This window comes from Gracilinanus agilis, chromosome X, assembly GCF_016433145.1.
Source record: "Gracilinanus agilis isolate LMUSP501 chromosome X, AgileGrace, whole genome shotgun sequence".
Lineage (NCBI taxonomy): Eukaryota > Metazoa > Chordata > Mammalia > Didelphimorphia > Didelphidae > Gracilinanus > Gracilinanus agilis.
In genome coordinates this window covers 59,283,415-59,297,340 of record NC_058136.1, presented here as the reverse complement: position 1 = coordinate 59,297,340, position 13,926 = coordinate 59,283,415, and the positions used below count along the sequence as shown (strand labels likewise).

At 40.4% G+C, this 13,926-nt stretch overlaps 1 long non-coding RNA gene across 1 annotated transcript; it reads right to left on the bottom strand.

Moving 5' to 3' along the window:
* Window positions 1-28: 28 nt before the first annotated feature.
* On the bottom strand, window positions 29-12,533 carry LOC123253287. The gene is made up of 4 exons (XR_006506601.1): window positions 11,834-12,533; window positions 6,781-7,916; window positions 2,172-2,220; window positions 29-1,637 (listed from the first exon to the last, which is right to left on the bottom strand). It is a non-coding gene; the product is annotated as an uncharacterized LOC123253287 (long non-coding RNA).
* Between the last annotated feature and the right edge of the window lie 1,393 nt (window positions 12,534-13,926).

Genomic DNA, 13,926 nt, shown 5'->3' with positions numbered 1-13,926 from the left:
CTCCTCCTCTTTACTTCTCCCCCTCTTCCTTCTCTTCTTCCTCTCCTCCCCCTCCTCCTCTTCCTCATTGGATTCTTTACTTTCCCAGTACTCCATGGGGCAGCTTTCACAAAAGCAGCCTTTCCTTTGGCTAGTGTGGTTTCCACAGCTGCCTCTTCAGCCATCCTTACCAGTATCCTCTTCCTCTTCGGCCTCAGGTTCATTTTTGGCTGGCACTGCTCCCATTTTGATGGCTTTGGCGGATTAGATTCTTCATCCTCCTCATCTTCATAATCCTCTTATTCAGATTCACTGGCTTTTCTTCTTGGCTTTCTTCCCATGTTTTGTTCCTTTTTTGGGAGAGTATCTTCTTTAGCTGAATGGTTGCTGCTTCAGCTGGAGTGGTGCCCTGTTTGCCTAAGATGATGATAGCTTTGGCTGGGGGAGCCATTTTATTGGCAAGGGTCATGGCAGCCTTCTTATCAGGAGTCACGTTTGCTTTCTTGACAGGTGTAGCGACAATGACAGCTTTTTTGGCTGCTGATACTTTCTTTGCTAGTTTAGCCACAGCTTTCTTGTCCTCCTTCTCAAGGACCACAGCCTCTTTTCCATTGCTTTCTTCTTCATCTTCTGACATGTCCTCATCATCACTGTCCTTTCTCTCCTTTGAGAGAGGCAAGATTTTCTTTGGCTCACCTTCATTTTGAGCATCCTTCCTGAGCTTCACCATAATGATGGCTCATAACTAGGGGTACCGATCCATTGAGAGAGGCTCAGGCTGTACAGATGATGGCAAATAGCATGAAGAAGAATGTGTCTGTGAGCCTTCCCTGGAGCTTAACACCCAATAGTTTCACAGTGCTCAAGTTTCTTCCTTTATTTATCTCTCATCTAGATATACCCGTTGATCCATCTTGCAGAGATGAGCTTCTCTGCAGACAGCTCCTACTGGCTACATGAGTTCAGCCATCCATAAATCACTCAAGAGATCTTTCTAAGCAGCTAACCACAACTTCTTATCTCTCTTCAGCTACCTCTTCCTGTCCCCTTCAAACATTTCCAATCTAACTCTCAACACCTTATATTTCTTCCTTTTCTGGGCATCTCTGTTCAGCTGTCCATGCTTCTCCTCTCAATTCCACCTGAGGATCCAGGAACTTCTAGCCAGGAATCTGTCTTTAACCCTAACTCTGCCCGCTCTTTCATTTTCTCACTTTCTCCATTCTTCTATTTGTTCTTTCTCTTTCTGTTTGGGATATTCATTTACTCTCTGTCTCTCTAAGTCAGTGCCATTGTTAGTCTCTGTAGCTGTGTGACTCCAAGCAAATCACTTTAACCTCTGCCTGCCTCAATTTTCCCATTTTAAAACGAGGATAATAGCTGCACCAACCTCACAGGTTGACTTTAAGGATCTAATGAGATAATATTTGTATAGCATTTATCACAGTGCCTGGCATATAGTAGTTTCTTACAAAATGCTTATTTCTCCTCCCTTTCTTTGCTTTCCTTTCCTTCTGGCCCTGCTATATTCTGTGAAGATCTGTAGACTTGACTAGGTGATGTTGCAGATGGAGGGAGAATTTGTTCTTTGAGACATCAGTGACTGTTTCGGGAAGTTCTGTCTGATCAACAGCTACATCAAATGCTGTTACAAATCACTAATTTCAAGAGAAACCCAAAAGGAAACATCTGTAAGATTCCATTGATTGACAAAGATGAAAACAAGATCAAACAATAACCATATGCCAGACTGGGTATGAGAAGACAGGCCGTGTGTAGAGCTGTGAGGCACTCCCAAGATTTGGGCAAAGAATTTGCCATCAGTTTAAGGAAAGTAATTGGAGTGGATGGAGCATTTAGTTGGATCTGCCTTTCCGTCTATGCCCCAGAGCTCTACCTTACAACCACACTCTCACATGTACACGTGCTAGCATAGCAAAGCAGGGAAGGAAAGTCGTCCAATGCATACACACAAGGGAATGGCTCACTAGATGGTGGTGTGCAGATGCATGGATTCTCATTCTTCTGGTCAAAAAGAAAGAAATACAAACATGAAGAATTCAGAAAAAATTGTGAAGCTCTGTATGACCCGGGGCAGAGCAAAGGAAGAGAGCACTTTACAGAACAGTCACGGGAACACTCAAGGAGACAACAGTGCAAAGCATCTGAGTTTACTCAGTGCGGTAACTCACTGATGACAGCTGAAGTTCGGCTCCTTCCTGCCTTCAGAGAGGTGGCAAACTGTAGGTACAAAATGAGGCAGCCATTGTTAGGCAAGGTTGGTATGGCAATTGGTTTCTCTTAATTGTAATGGAATATCATTGAAACATAGGAAAGCCTCAAGATGAGAATTTCAGAGAAGTTCTTAAACACCCCTTCCCAGACTCTCCCATCCCTGCCAGGTATCATCCTATACCTCTCCTCACCTTTGTGGCAGAACTCCTCAGAAAAGCCAGCTACACTTGCTGCCTCCACTTTATTTCTCATCCACTCTCTTCTAAACTCTCTGTACCCTGGCTTCCAACTCCATTCAATGGAAATGGTTTTCTCTAAAGTTACTAGTGGTCTCTTAAATCAGGTGACCTTTCCTTAGTCCTCATACGTCTTGAGCAGCATGCTGAACTCAACCCTTTTGAATACCTCTTTCTTGATTCTCCTCCATCTATCATTCCTTCTCAGTCTCCTTTGCTGGATCTTCATGTAGGTCATGTCCCCTAAGGCTTTGTCCTAGGCCATCATTTGGTGATTACTTCTCTTCCCTCTCTTTAGTGACTTTGCCAGCAGCTCCCATGTTTCCCAGATGTCTATATCCAGTCCCTAGTCTCTTTCCTGAGCGTTGTTCCTGTCCATACTTTGTATAGTCATCTGCATATCATCTCTCCATTTAGAATGGGAGCTCCTTGCCTTCCTTCCTTTTTTCCCCTCAAACACTCTCAACTGTCTTAGAATCAATACCTCCAAGTCAGGAGGGTGGTAAGGACTAGGCAATGGGGGTCAAGTGACTTGCCCAGGATCACACAGCTAGGAAGTGTCTGAGGGCAGATTTAAACCCATTTTGCCTTCTTTTTTCCTCCTTTCTTAGTACAGTGCCTGACACTGAGTAAACACTTAATCAATCCTCACTTCCTCTTGTCATCTCATGTGTGCTTCGATCCTCTCTTCCATCTTCCCCATTATAAGCTGCCTTCCTCAGATGTTCTCTATTGTTCTTACTGACCTCTGTGTCAATGTCAGGTGTCTTCTCCATCTGTTTGTGTTTGCTTCAGTATGGGATTTCCCCACCCCATCTGCTTCCTTGCTTGGTGTCCCACAGATCTTTTTGTCTTCCAGCCTGTGTCCACACCTTTCTGTCTCCATTAATGTTTCTATTTCCATCTCTGTGTACCCATATCTCTGTTCATGCCTATCTGTCAGTCAACAAGCATTAAGTGGTTCCACTGTGCCAGTCACTGGCCTAAGGCCTGAGGATTATTACAAATAAATGCAACACCAGTCTGCTCCCATCCATGTGTGTCCATCTGTCTTTAAACCCTCTTGTTTATTGCCCTTTGTGTGTCCCATTCATCTGTCCTTCTGTCCCCACTTGTTGTGTCCCTGTTGGTATGACACATGTCAGAATGTGTGCAGACACACATTGATTCATTTTTCTCTGTGTCCCTCTCTGTCTCTATGTCTGTGTCTTTCTACCTGCTCCCAACCATGTCCTCCTGGGTACCCCATCTTTGACTCAGTGTGTCCATGTGTCACCCTGTCTGTCTTTCCCATCTGTTTATCATGTCTGTGTGGCCCATTCTGTCCATGTGTCCCTCCTTATCTGTTTTCCTAAATGTGTACAGGTATCTCCCCCATCTGTATGGACCTTCTTCTTCAGGCTGTCCTAGAACTCTCTGCCTCTGTCTGTTTCCACCTGTCTCTCTCTTCTTCCCTTCCTCCATTTGGGTGTGCACCTATCTTTTTAATTTGCTGTTTCAGTATGGCTGCCTGTGTGTGTCTTGCTGTAGACATTTGGTCACTTCTGTCTGTGTCTACACACGTCTCTTTTAAGTGTTTTCTTGTTAAGCTTTTGTCCTTGTTTTGTCTTTCTGTTCCAGCCCAATCTGTGTCCTCATTGACGCACTCCCTTCTCTCTGTGTGTCCCATTCTCTGTCCATATCTGTGTCCTACCATGTGATCCTATTTCTACATCACTCCCTGGGTTCCTCTTGGAGTTGCCCTCTATCAACATGTGGCCTCATTTGTCCCATGTTTTCTTGATGTCTCCCATCTATGTGCTTTTTATGTCCCCACTTGTCAATCTCCTGCCCATGTGTTCCTCGCCCCCTCTCCACCTCTGTGTCTCATCTGTGTGCCCCATTACATCAGCCTTTGTTGGTCCCATCTAAGGGCCTGTGTTTTTGTGTGTCTACATCTAGCCGAGGATCTTCCCATGTGGTTTGCCCCCCCCCCAGCTGGGTATAGGAGCCCAGCTCCATGTCTAGATCCTCCTATTTATCTGTCTCCCTTTCCCTGGAGCTCTGGCTTTGTATTCACTCCCAGTTAAGTGGGTGTCTCCCCTCTGTATTACTTTGTGCTTCCACCTATCTTTCTATGTTTCTCCACCTGTCTGCCACTGTGTCTTTTACTGCTATATCCAGGACTGTTTCCTTGTTTCTCCTTCTGTCTCTTTGTCTAATTGTATGCTTGTCTGTGTCTCCTCCATGTGACCACGTGTCCTCTGAATCTATCCATGTACCTCATGCATCTGACTCGGTCCTGTCCAGCTTCCTCTGTCTGTGTGTAGACCTCTCTTTGGGCCTACCTTGGTGCCATATGTGACTTTGTTCCTTGTTTCTCCCATTAGTCTTTGTGTGTTTTCTCATCTGTCCATTTGTCCAGTTCCTTCCATCTTTGCACAGGCCTTTTTTCTGTGTCCCCACCTTTCCACATATCTACCAACTCTTTCACATTTCTTTCTGTGTGTCCTAATTCATATGTCGCTGGCTGCCCCCTACTACTTGTCCGTGTTTTCCTGTTGCTGCTTCAGTCCACCTGTATGTGTCTCCCCATATACCTGTTCACTTCTATACTTCGGTCCTTGTCCGTGGCTTGTGTCTTCCCAGTGTGTGACATTGCCATCAGGGAGTATACGCCCAATAGGATTGTTCCTGTCCTTCTATTCTGGTGCCTCCCACCTTTGCCCAGGCCCCTATCTCTGTGTCTCCACACCTGTCTGCATATCTTTTATGCCCATATGTTGGTGTTCCAGCATCTGTCCATGTTTCCCATAATTCTTGTGTTACTGGCTTTCTCTCACTCGAGTGTTTCCTTCTCTTGTGTCCTCTTTATGTGTTGGCTACTATTTGCATGCCTCCTTTCTAGCTTTGTGTTCCTCCTGTCTAAGTCTCAATTCAGTGTGTGTGGCCCCATCTGTCTATTGATGGGGGTCCCATCTCTCGATGTGGCTCCCTATCTTTTGATGTAGCTTCATCATTCATCACCTTTCACTCTCATCAGTTTGGCCCATGGCTGGCTGTGTGTTGCCTGCTTGTGTGCCACCATCTATGTGTTCATTTTGGGCTGTGTGGCTAGCCTCTGTGTTTTTCCCCATCCTGCAAAATCTTAGAATGAGAGACTTGAAAGGGACTTCCATCCGTTCTAGGCTACACCTGAAAGGAGCCCCTGTTCTCATGCGTCTAACAAATAGGCACCCAACCACTATCTGAAGACTTTCTCCACCACCTCTCAAGGCACAATTTAGTATAACTTGTATAGTTAAGTAGTTTTATTTCCTGTCCTCCAATGTAAATTGGTTTTGCAACTTGTACCCAGATTCCTAGAACCCAGCAGAACAAGTTTAATCCACCCTTCATATAATTGAAAATAGTAGCATGTTTCCCGCTCAGCCCAAACATTCTGTTTTCCAGTACAACCACACCCAGTTCCTTGAAGCAGTCCTCATATGGCATAGACTTGAGACCTTTCATTCTACTGTCCTGTGGACACTTTACAGGTAATCATTGTTCTTCATAAATTCTCGTGTCCAGAAGTAAACCTAATACTCCAGATCTGTTCTGTCAGGGGCATAGGGCAGTGGGGTCTTCCACTTCTCTATCCCTAGAAGCTGGGCCTCTCTTAAAGAAGCTCCTTAATCTTGGATTAGCTTTTTTTGGCTCCCACATCACATGAGTACCCCTGACTCATGATAAAGCCTCCAGATTGCTTTCATCTCTATGTCTCCACACTTGTATATCTCTCTCTTCCACTTTTTTGTATTTCTCTTCAGTCTCTGTGCTTACTTAGTACCGTGACTCCTAAACTTCTCCGTGTCCACCTCTCTCTTGATGTCCTCTTCTGTGACAGGTCTCTGGCTGTCTCTGACCTCTTGCCTCCCACCCTCTGTCTACCCTTTCCCTCCATGTCTCTACCTATCTCTGTGTCCTTTGTATTGTTCCTCTCTGAGTGGCAGCCTGTTTCTGGGAGCCCCTTTCCCACCATACCCACAGCATTTTGCAAACTTTGAATACCTTTACAAATAAGAGACATTATGATTTGTGCTAGCATCAGCTGCATCCCTAGGACATGCCACCCAAAATTTCCAAACTGACATCAGACCATTCATGGCACCTCCTTTGCTCTGGCCATTCAGCTACTTCTTTCTGAGTGCAAACTAATTCTACCATAACCTAGCATATATCGTTCCATCTTTTCCTCCAGAGCAGCATGAGACTCTTGGCCAAATACAAATCATGGCTAAAAGCTAGGCAAATTCAAAATTACATCCCATGATCTGCCAATTCAGTAACCCTTTAAAGTCTCTGTTACCTCATTGATCTTCTTGGCTCCAGTATCCCAAATGTATGTTTGGAGATTTGACCGTGAAGCATCATGTTGTTTGGTCGTGTCCAACTCTTTGGGATCCTGTGGAGCATAGCATGCTGGGCTCTTTTCTCCTCCACCGTTTCCCAAAGTGAGTCCAAGCTCATGTTCATCACTTCCATGACACGGTCTGTCCATCTGGTCCTCTACTGTTCCCTTCTCCTTTTGCCTTCGGAAAATCAGGGTCATTTCCAGTGAGTCTTGTCTTCTTACATGGACAAAGTTTTCAAATGTCAGCTTCAGGATTTGTCCTTTCAAAGAAGGACTTTATCGGCAAGCAAAGTTGGTTCAAACAGATGGCAGGTTGGAGGTGAGGTTCATTTCTGAAATTCATTTTACACCCTCCCCCTTTTTCAGGGAATTCTTTAATAACATGAATGTCAGGGCCAGGGTCAGAAGACCTGACCTCAACTTGACTTTGAAGCCATCTTCCAGAGACATCTGTGCTTCTCAGTCTGTCACCCACTTAGTTGCCAGTGAATACTCTCAAGTCCTACTGAAACTCCAGCTTTGTATTTCAGACCTCCAGGAGCAGATTTTAAATGGCCCAGAAAGAGAGAGCACATGCTGCTTTGAGAGGTCTGGGAGAACTTGGATCACTGTGACTAGAGCTTTCCTGAAAATCTGTCTCCACTTGGAAACACAGTGAGAAGGGAAGCCCTGGCAGGGGAGGGTGGAGAATCCCATCTAATTCTATTACACAGCCAACTACAACCAGGAGCCACTTGGACATTTCACTATTAGCTTCCTAACAGCTGCTCTCATCTTAGCTCCCCACTAAGCTTGGTTGACTCTAGTTGGCCGTGCCAAAGCTCTTACTGCAAGTGTCCGGTGAGTCATGGCAGCAATCAGGAGGCTCCAAAGGTAACTATCCAAGGTGGCTAAAGCTTTCCACCTTGACCAGGGAGGAATCCTGTTACTTTCACATGTGAAAATGGTGACTAGTATTCATATGAATCGACTCAAAAGCAGTCAAAGGGAAATCCAAAGGTAATTTGAAATTCATAGGGAGAAATGGAATTCAATTGATTCACACCATCCGTGACTTGAACAGCAGCTTCTCTCTACAATGCTCTGAATCACTAGTAGGAAAAATACAAATGAAGATAATTTTAAGGATTTACCTGACACCCCTAAGATTAACAGATAATGAAATGTGAAAACAGTAAACTCTTAAGACAGGCACACTAAAGTAGTATTGGTGGAGCTCGGAATTGGTCCCATCCTTCTGGAAAACACTTTGGAATTGTATTAGATTGTGTTTTTTAACTTTGACTTCTGTCTTAGAATCGATACCATGTACCAAGGGAGAAGAGTCATAAGGGCTAGGCAAGGAGGGTTAATTGACTTCCCCAGGGTTGCATTGGGTTTTTATGAGCAAGATCTTTTTAATTTAATGAAATCAAAATTATTCATTTTACTTCCCATGATCCTCTCTTTATGATCTCCCGTTTGATCATAAATTCTTCCCTCATCCATAGATCTGACAGGTAACCTTTTCCATGTACCCCTAATTTCCATGTTCCCCTTATTTGTTTATATTATCATCCTTTATAACTATCTAAATCACTATCCATTTTGACATTACTTTTGTTTAGAATGCGAAATGTTGGACTATACATCTTTAGCTAGTTTATGCCAGACTACTTTTCAGTTTTCCTAACAGTGTTTGTCAAATAGTGAGTTCATGCCCCCAATGCTTGGATCTTCGAGTTTATCAAACACTATTACTGTTGTCATTTAGCTCTGTACATTACGTACCTAAAAGATTCTACTGATTAACAACTCTATTTCTTAGCCAGTGCCAGATGATTACCACTTTGTAATAGAGTTTGAAATCTGGAACTGCTAGGCTGCCTTCCTTCATATTTTAAAAAATTCCTACGATATACTGGACCTTTTGTTCTTTCCAATGAATTTTATTATTTTCTTTCTAGCGTCATATATTAAATCTTTGGTAATTTGACTAGTGTGATGCTGACGTAATTAGTTTAGGTAGAATTATCTTTTTTTATATTGCCTCAGTCTACCCATGAACAATTAACATTTCTCCTATTGTTTAAATATGTCTTTATTTTTGTGAAGTGTTTTGTGATTGTGTTTATTTATTTATTGGGTGTGTCTTATGGGATAGACTTCCAAGCATTCTATACTGTCTGTAATTATTTTAAGTGAAATTTCTCTATCACTTCTTGCTGTGTTTTGAAGGTAATATGTAGAAATGTTAATGATTTATGTGGGTTCATGTTATATTCTACAACTAATAAAGTTGTTAATTGTTGTTACTAGTTTTAGAGCTAATTCTCCAGGGTTATCTAAGTATACCAACATATAATTTGGCAGGAGTGAGTTTTGCTTTCATTGCCTATACTTAATTCTTTCAGTTTCCTTTTCTTGTCTTATTTCTAAAGCTAACATTTCTAGTCCATTATTGAACAATATTAGTGATAATGGACATCCTAATTTCAGTCCCGATTTTATTGAGTTGGCTTCTAGTTGACCCCCACTATAGTTAATCCTTTATCTTGGTTTTAAATACAAGCTATTTTTAATTTTAAGAAAAACTGCATTCATTACTATGCTTTATATTGCTTTAAATAGAAATGGATATTGTCTTTTGGAAAAAGGGTTTTCTACATCTGCTGATATAAACATCATTTTTGTTGTTTTCGTCATTAGTATAATCCATTATGTTTATGTTTTTAAATTTTTTGATGTTATTAATTCTTTGATTTTCAGGATTTCAATTTTGGTGTTTGAAGATTTTTGATGTTTTCTTTTTCTGTTTTTGTTTGTTTTTTAGTTATATGTTCATTTTATTAATCTTCTTTTTCTTTCTTTTATTGATGTGAACATTAAGAAATACACATTTTCCCCTAAGTACTGCCTTAGCTGCATCCCACAAATTTCAGTATGTTGTCTCATTGTCGTCATTAATTTTCATGAATTTATTGGTTGGTTCTGTGATTTGTTCTTTGACCCATTCTTTTTTTAGTATTAAATTATTGAGTTTGCATTTAAGTTTTGATTTATGCTTTCAAGGATCATTATTCAATGTAATTTTTATATCCTATAATAGTACAAAAAGGAGGCAATTGGTATTTCTACTTTTCTGCATTTGTTTCTGAGGATTTTATGCCCTACATGGTCAGTTTTTGTTAGGGCGCCATATATAGCTAAGAAAAAGGTTTATTCTTTTTCTGTTCTCATTCAGTTTTCTAGAGAGGCCTACCAAACCTAACTTTTCTAACGTTTTAACTTTTCTAACATTTTCTAACATCTTCTTAACTTCTTTCTATATTTTATGGTTAGACTTATCTAGTTCTGAGAGGAGTAAAATTGAGGTGCCCCACTAGTATCGTTTTACTGTTTCCTCCTATAAATTATTTAAATTTTCCTTTAAGAATGTAGATGCTATGCCATTTGATGTATATATTTTTAATTAAATTTTACTTTATTTTTTTTTTACCAATTCCATGTAATAACAAATTTCGACATAAGTCTTCCTAAGTTATATGATTCAAATTGTCTCCCTCCCTCCTTCCCTCCCCACCTCCTGGAGCTAGCAAGCAATTCAATTTGGGTTATACATGCATTATCAAGCAAAACGTGTTTCCATATGGTTCATTTTTGTGACTGATCTTATAAAATCAAAACCCCAAAACATAAACCTAAATAAACAATTAAAATCGTATGCTTTCATCTGCATTCCTACTGCAACAGTTCTTTCTCTGGAGGTGGAGAGCACTCTTTGTGATAAGTCCCTCAGAATTGTTCTGGATCATTGTATTGCTGTTAATAGTAATATTTCAGTTACTATGTATAATGTTCTCCTGGTTTTGCTTATTTTACTCTGCATCAGTTCAAGTAGGACTTCCCATCTCTTTCTGAAATCATCCTGTTCATCACTCCATACAGCACAATGGCATTCCATCACCATCATAGACCATACTTTGTTTAGCCATTCCTCAATTGAGGGACAACCCTTTAATTTCTATTTCTTTGCCACCACAAAAAGAAAAGCTTTAAATATTTGTCTACAAGTAGGTCCGTTCCCACTGTTTTCATCTCTTTGGGATACAGACCTAGTGATCCAGATTACTGGATCAAAGAGTATGATGCATTATATTTTAATACTGATATTATTTTATTGTATTATGTTGATTTTTAGCAAAATGTAGTTTGCTTGACTATCTCTTTTAATTAGACCTATTTTTACTTTTCCTTTATCAGAGATCCTGATATTTTCCACTACCTTTTTTACCTCAATGAAGCACAATAGATCCTGCTTCAGCCCCTTGTTTTAATTTGATGTGTTTTTCTGTTTAAGATATGTTTCTTGTAAACAACATATTTTGGGATTCTGGTTTATAATCCATTATTCTGTTTCCATTATATGGGTAAGTTCATCACATTCACATTCATAGTTATGATCAATAACTTTATTTCCCTCCAACCTATTTTCTTCTACTATTTATATACATTTTCCTTTTTTATCCTATCTTTCCTCAAAAGACTGTTATGCTTCAAACCACCTCCTTCCTTAATTTGCCCTGCTTCTTAACACCACCTTTGCTTTCTCTCAGCCCCCTTCCCTTTTTATTTCCCTTTTGGATAAGATAGATTTCTAAACCCAACTGAGTGTGTATATATTCTTACTTTTTTGATGAGTTAAGATGAGAGTGAAGTTCAAGCATTGCTTGCTCCCACCTTTATTCCCCCCTCCACTTATAAATACTCTTCCTTGCACACCTCTTTAATGTGAGACAAGTTTCCTCATTCTTCCTCTCCCTTCCCCTTCTTTCTCACCTTTCCATTCTTTATTTGATATCATCCCAACATAACTGACTTACTCCTGCGCCTTCTGTCTATGGATATTCCTTCTAAAACTACCTTAAAACTGATGAAGTTCTTAGGAGTTACATGTATCATCTTTTCATAGAGGAATATAAACAGCTTAAGATTAATAGGTCCTTTAAGTTTTCTATTTCATGTTTACCTTTTGATGCTTCAATTGAGTCTTCTGTTTGAATTTCAGATTTTATATTCATCTCTGATCTTTTCAACAGGAATACTTGAAAGCCCTCTTTTCATCATTTTCATAATCAGGTTTGTTGGATAGATTGTTCTTTGTTATAACCGTAGCTCCTTTGTCTTCGGACTAACAGATTACAAGCCCCTCACTTTGTTATATTGGTAGCTTCTAAATCTTATGTGGTCCTGACAGTGGCTCTGTGGTATTTAAATAATTTCTTTCTGGCTGTATGTAGTATTTTCTCCTTGATGTGAGAGCTCTGGAATTTGACTATAATATTCCTGGGGATTTTCATTTTGGGATCTCATTCAGAAGGTGATCACTGGATCCGTTCAATTTCTATTTGGCCTTCTGGTTCTAAAATATGTTGGCAGTTTTCCTTTATACCTTCTTGAAATGAGATGTCTAGAATATTTTTTGTTCATTGTCTTCATATAGATCAATAGTGATTAAATTCTATCCCCTAAATTTATTCTCCAGGTCATTTATTTTTCTGATGAGATATTTCAAATTTTCTTCTATCACTCATTCTTTTGACTTTGTCTCATTGTTCCTAGAGATGTAACAAGGGGTCCTTGGGTTCCACTTGACAAATTTTAATTTTGAGGAAATTCTTTTCTTCAGTAAAGTTCTATGTGTCTTTTTTCAATTTGGCCAGTTCTGTTTTTTAAGGAATTCTTTTCTTCAGTATTTATTTTGAGCCTCTTTTACCAAGTTATTAATTTTCTTTTCCTATTTTTCTTGCATTGTTATAGTTTCCATTTTTCTACTACTGCTCTTATTTTATTAAAAAATTATTTTGCTCTCTTTTTCATCTGTTTTATCTTCTTGGAATTCTTGTTGGACTTCTGCCCAATTTGCATTTATCCTTTGAGGCTTTGCTTATAGAAGTTTTAGTGTGATTTTCTTCTTCTGAGTTTGTGTCTTGATCTTCCCTTTCACCATAGCAGCCATAAAAAGGCCAAGTTCTTTTTCAGTTGTTTGCTCATTTTCCCAGCCTGTTTCTTGATTTTTAACATAATTAAACTTTGGCTCTGCTCACATCTTGGAGATAGGTGGAAGCATCACTGTGCCAAACTTCAGGCTTTTTTGCTCTGCTGTTTTCAAAGCTAGTTTTAGGGGTCTGTGAGTTTTCAGTGTTCCAAAGTGGTGTGATCTAGGGAAAAGGGTTGTCACTGTTCTCATCTGCATTCTGGTCCTTACTAGGAAGGCCCCCTCCTCTGTGGCAATGGAAAGCTCTAGTGCTCCTCTTTTTGCCCTGGAACTGCTACCATGAAACTAGGGCCCCTGTTCTCTCTCCACCCTCTCTGCCAGGGCCTCTGCTTCCTTGTGATGTCCAATATTCTTTTCCACCTTTTAGCTGTGATCTGGAACTGGGTAATGGTCAGTGGAGTTGCCAAGCAGTACCAAGTCCTGTGTGCAGTGCCCCAAGAAGAAGTCCCCTGTAATCTCTTTCTGACCAGTTGTCCAATCTCCTTAGCATCTCTGGGCAGTGAAAGTTCCCAGAACTGTTGCAGCCATCACAGCCTACAAGATCCTACAATACAGCAGGTATTGGTCACCACACTTTACTCTGAGCCAGCCTTCACTAATATCACAGTTCTTTCCTTTCTTAGACCTTAAACTGTCTTAGGTTAGAAAAATGTCTCATTCCGACCTTTTGTTGACTGTCACTGAAAGAATTTGATTATTTGATATGTTATTTTCTAGAAGTCTGGAGGAGAAGGTTGGTAGAGTTCAGCTGGAATGCTCCCTGTAACCCACCATCTTAGTTTTTCTATTGGGCATGGCATTTTCTACCAGAAACCAAATAAAGCAGTTTCCTCTTAGATTGAGAACAAAGGGATATGATTAGGAAGTTGTATCAACATCCATAGATTCACCTGAGTGATCTGGCATTCTTTGTCGACTACTGTTGAGGAAGTACATCATGGGGAGAAGCTCTCACATTAGTAATAATTTACTGTAATAGTAAATTGGGAGTGTTTGTCCCAGAAAATTGTTAGTATGGTTGACCTTGGGCATTGAGTGCAGAAGCTGAAAAATGCTGGGTTCCA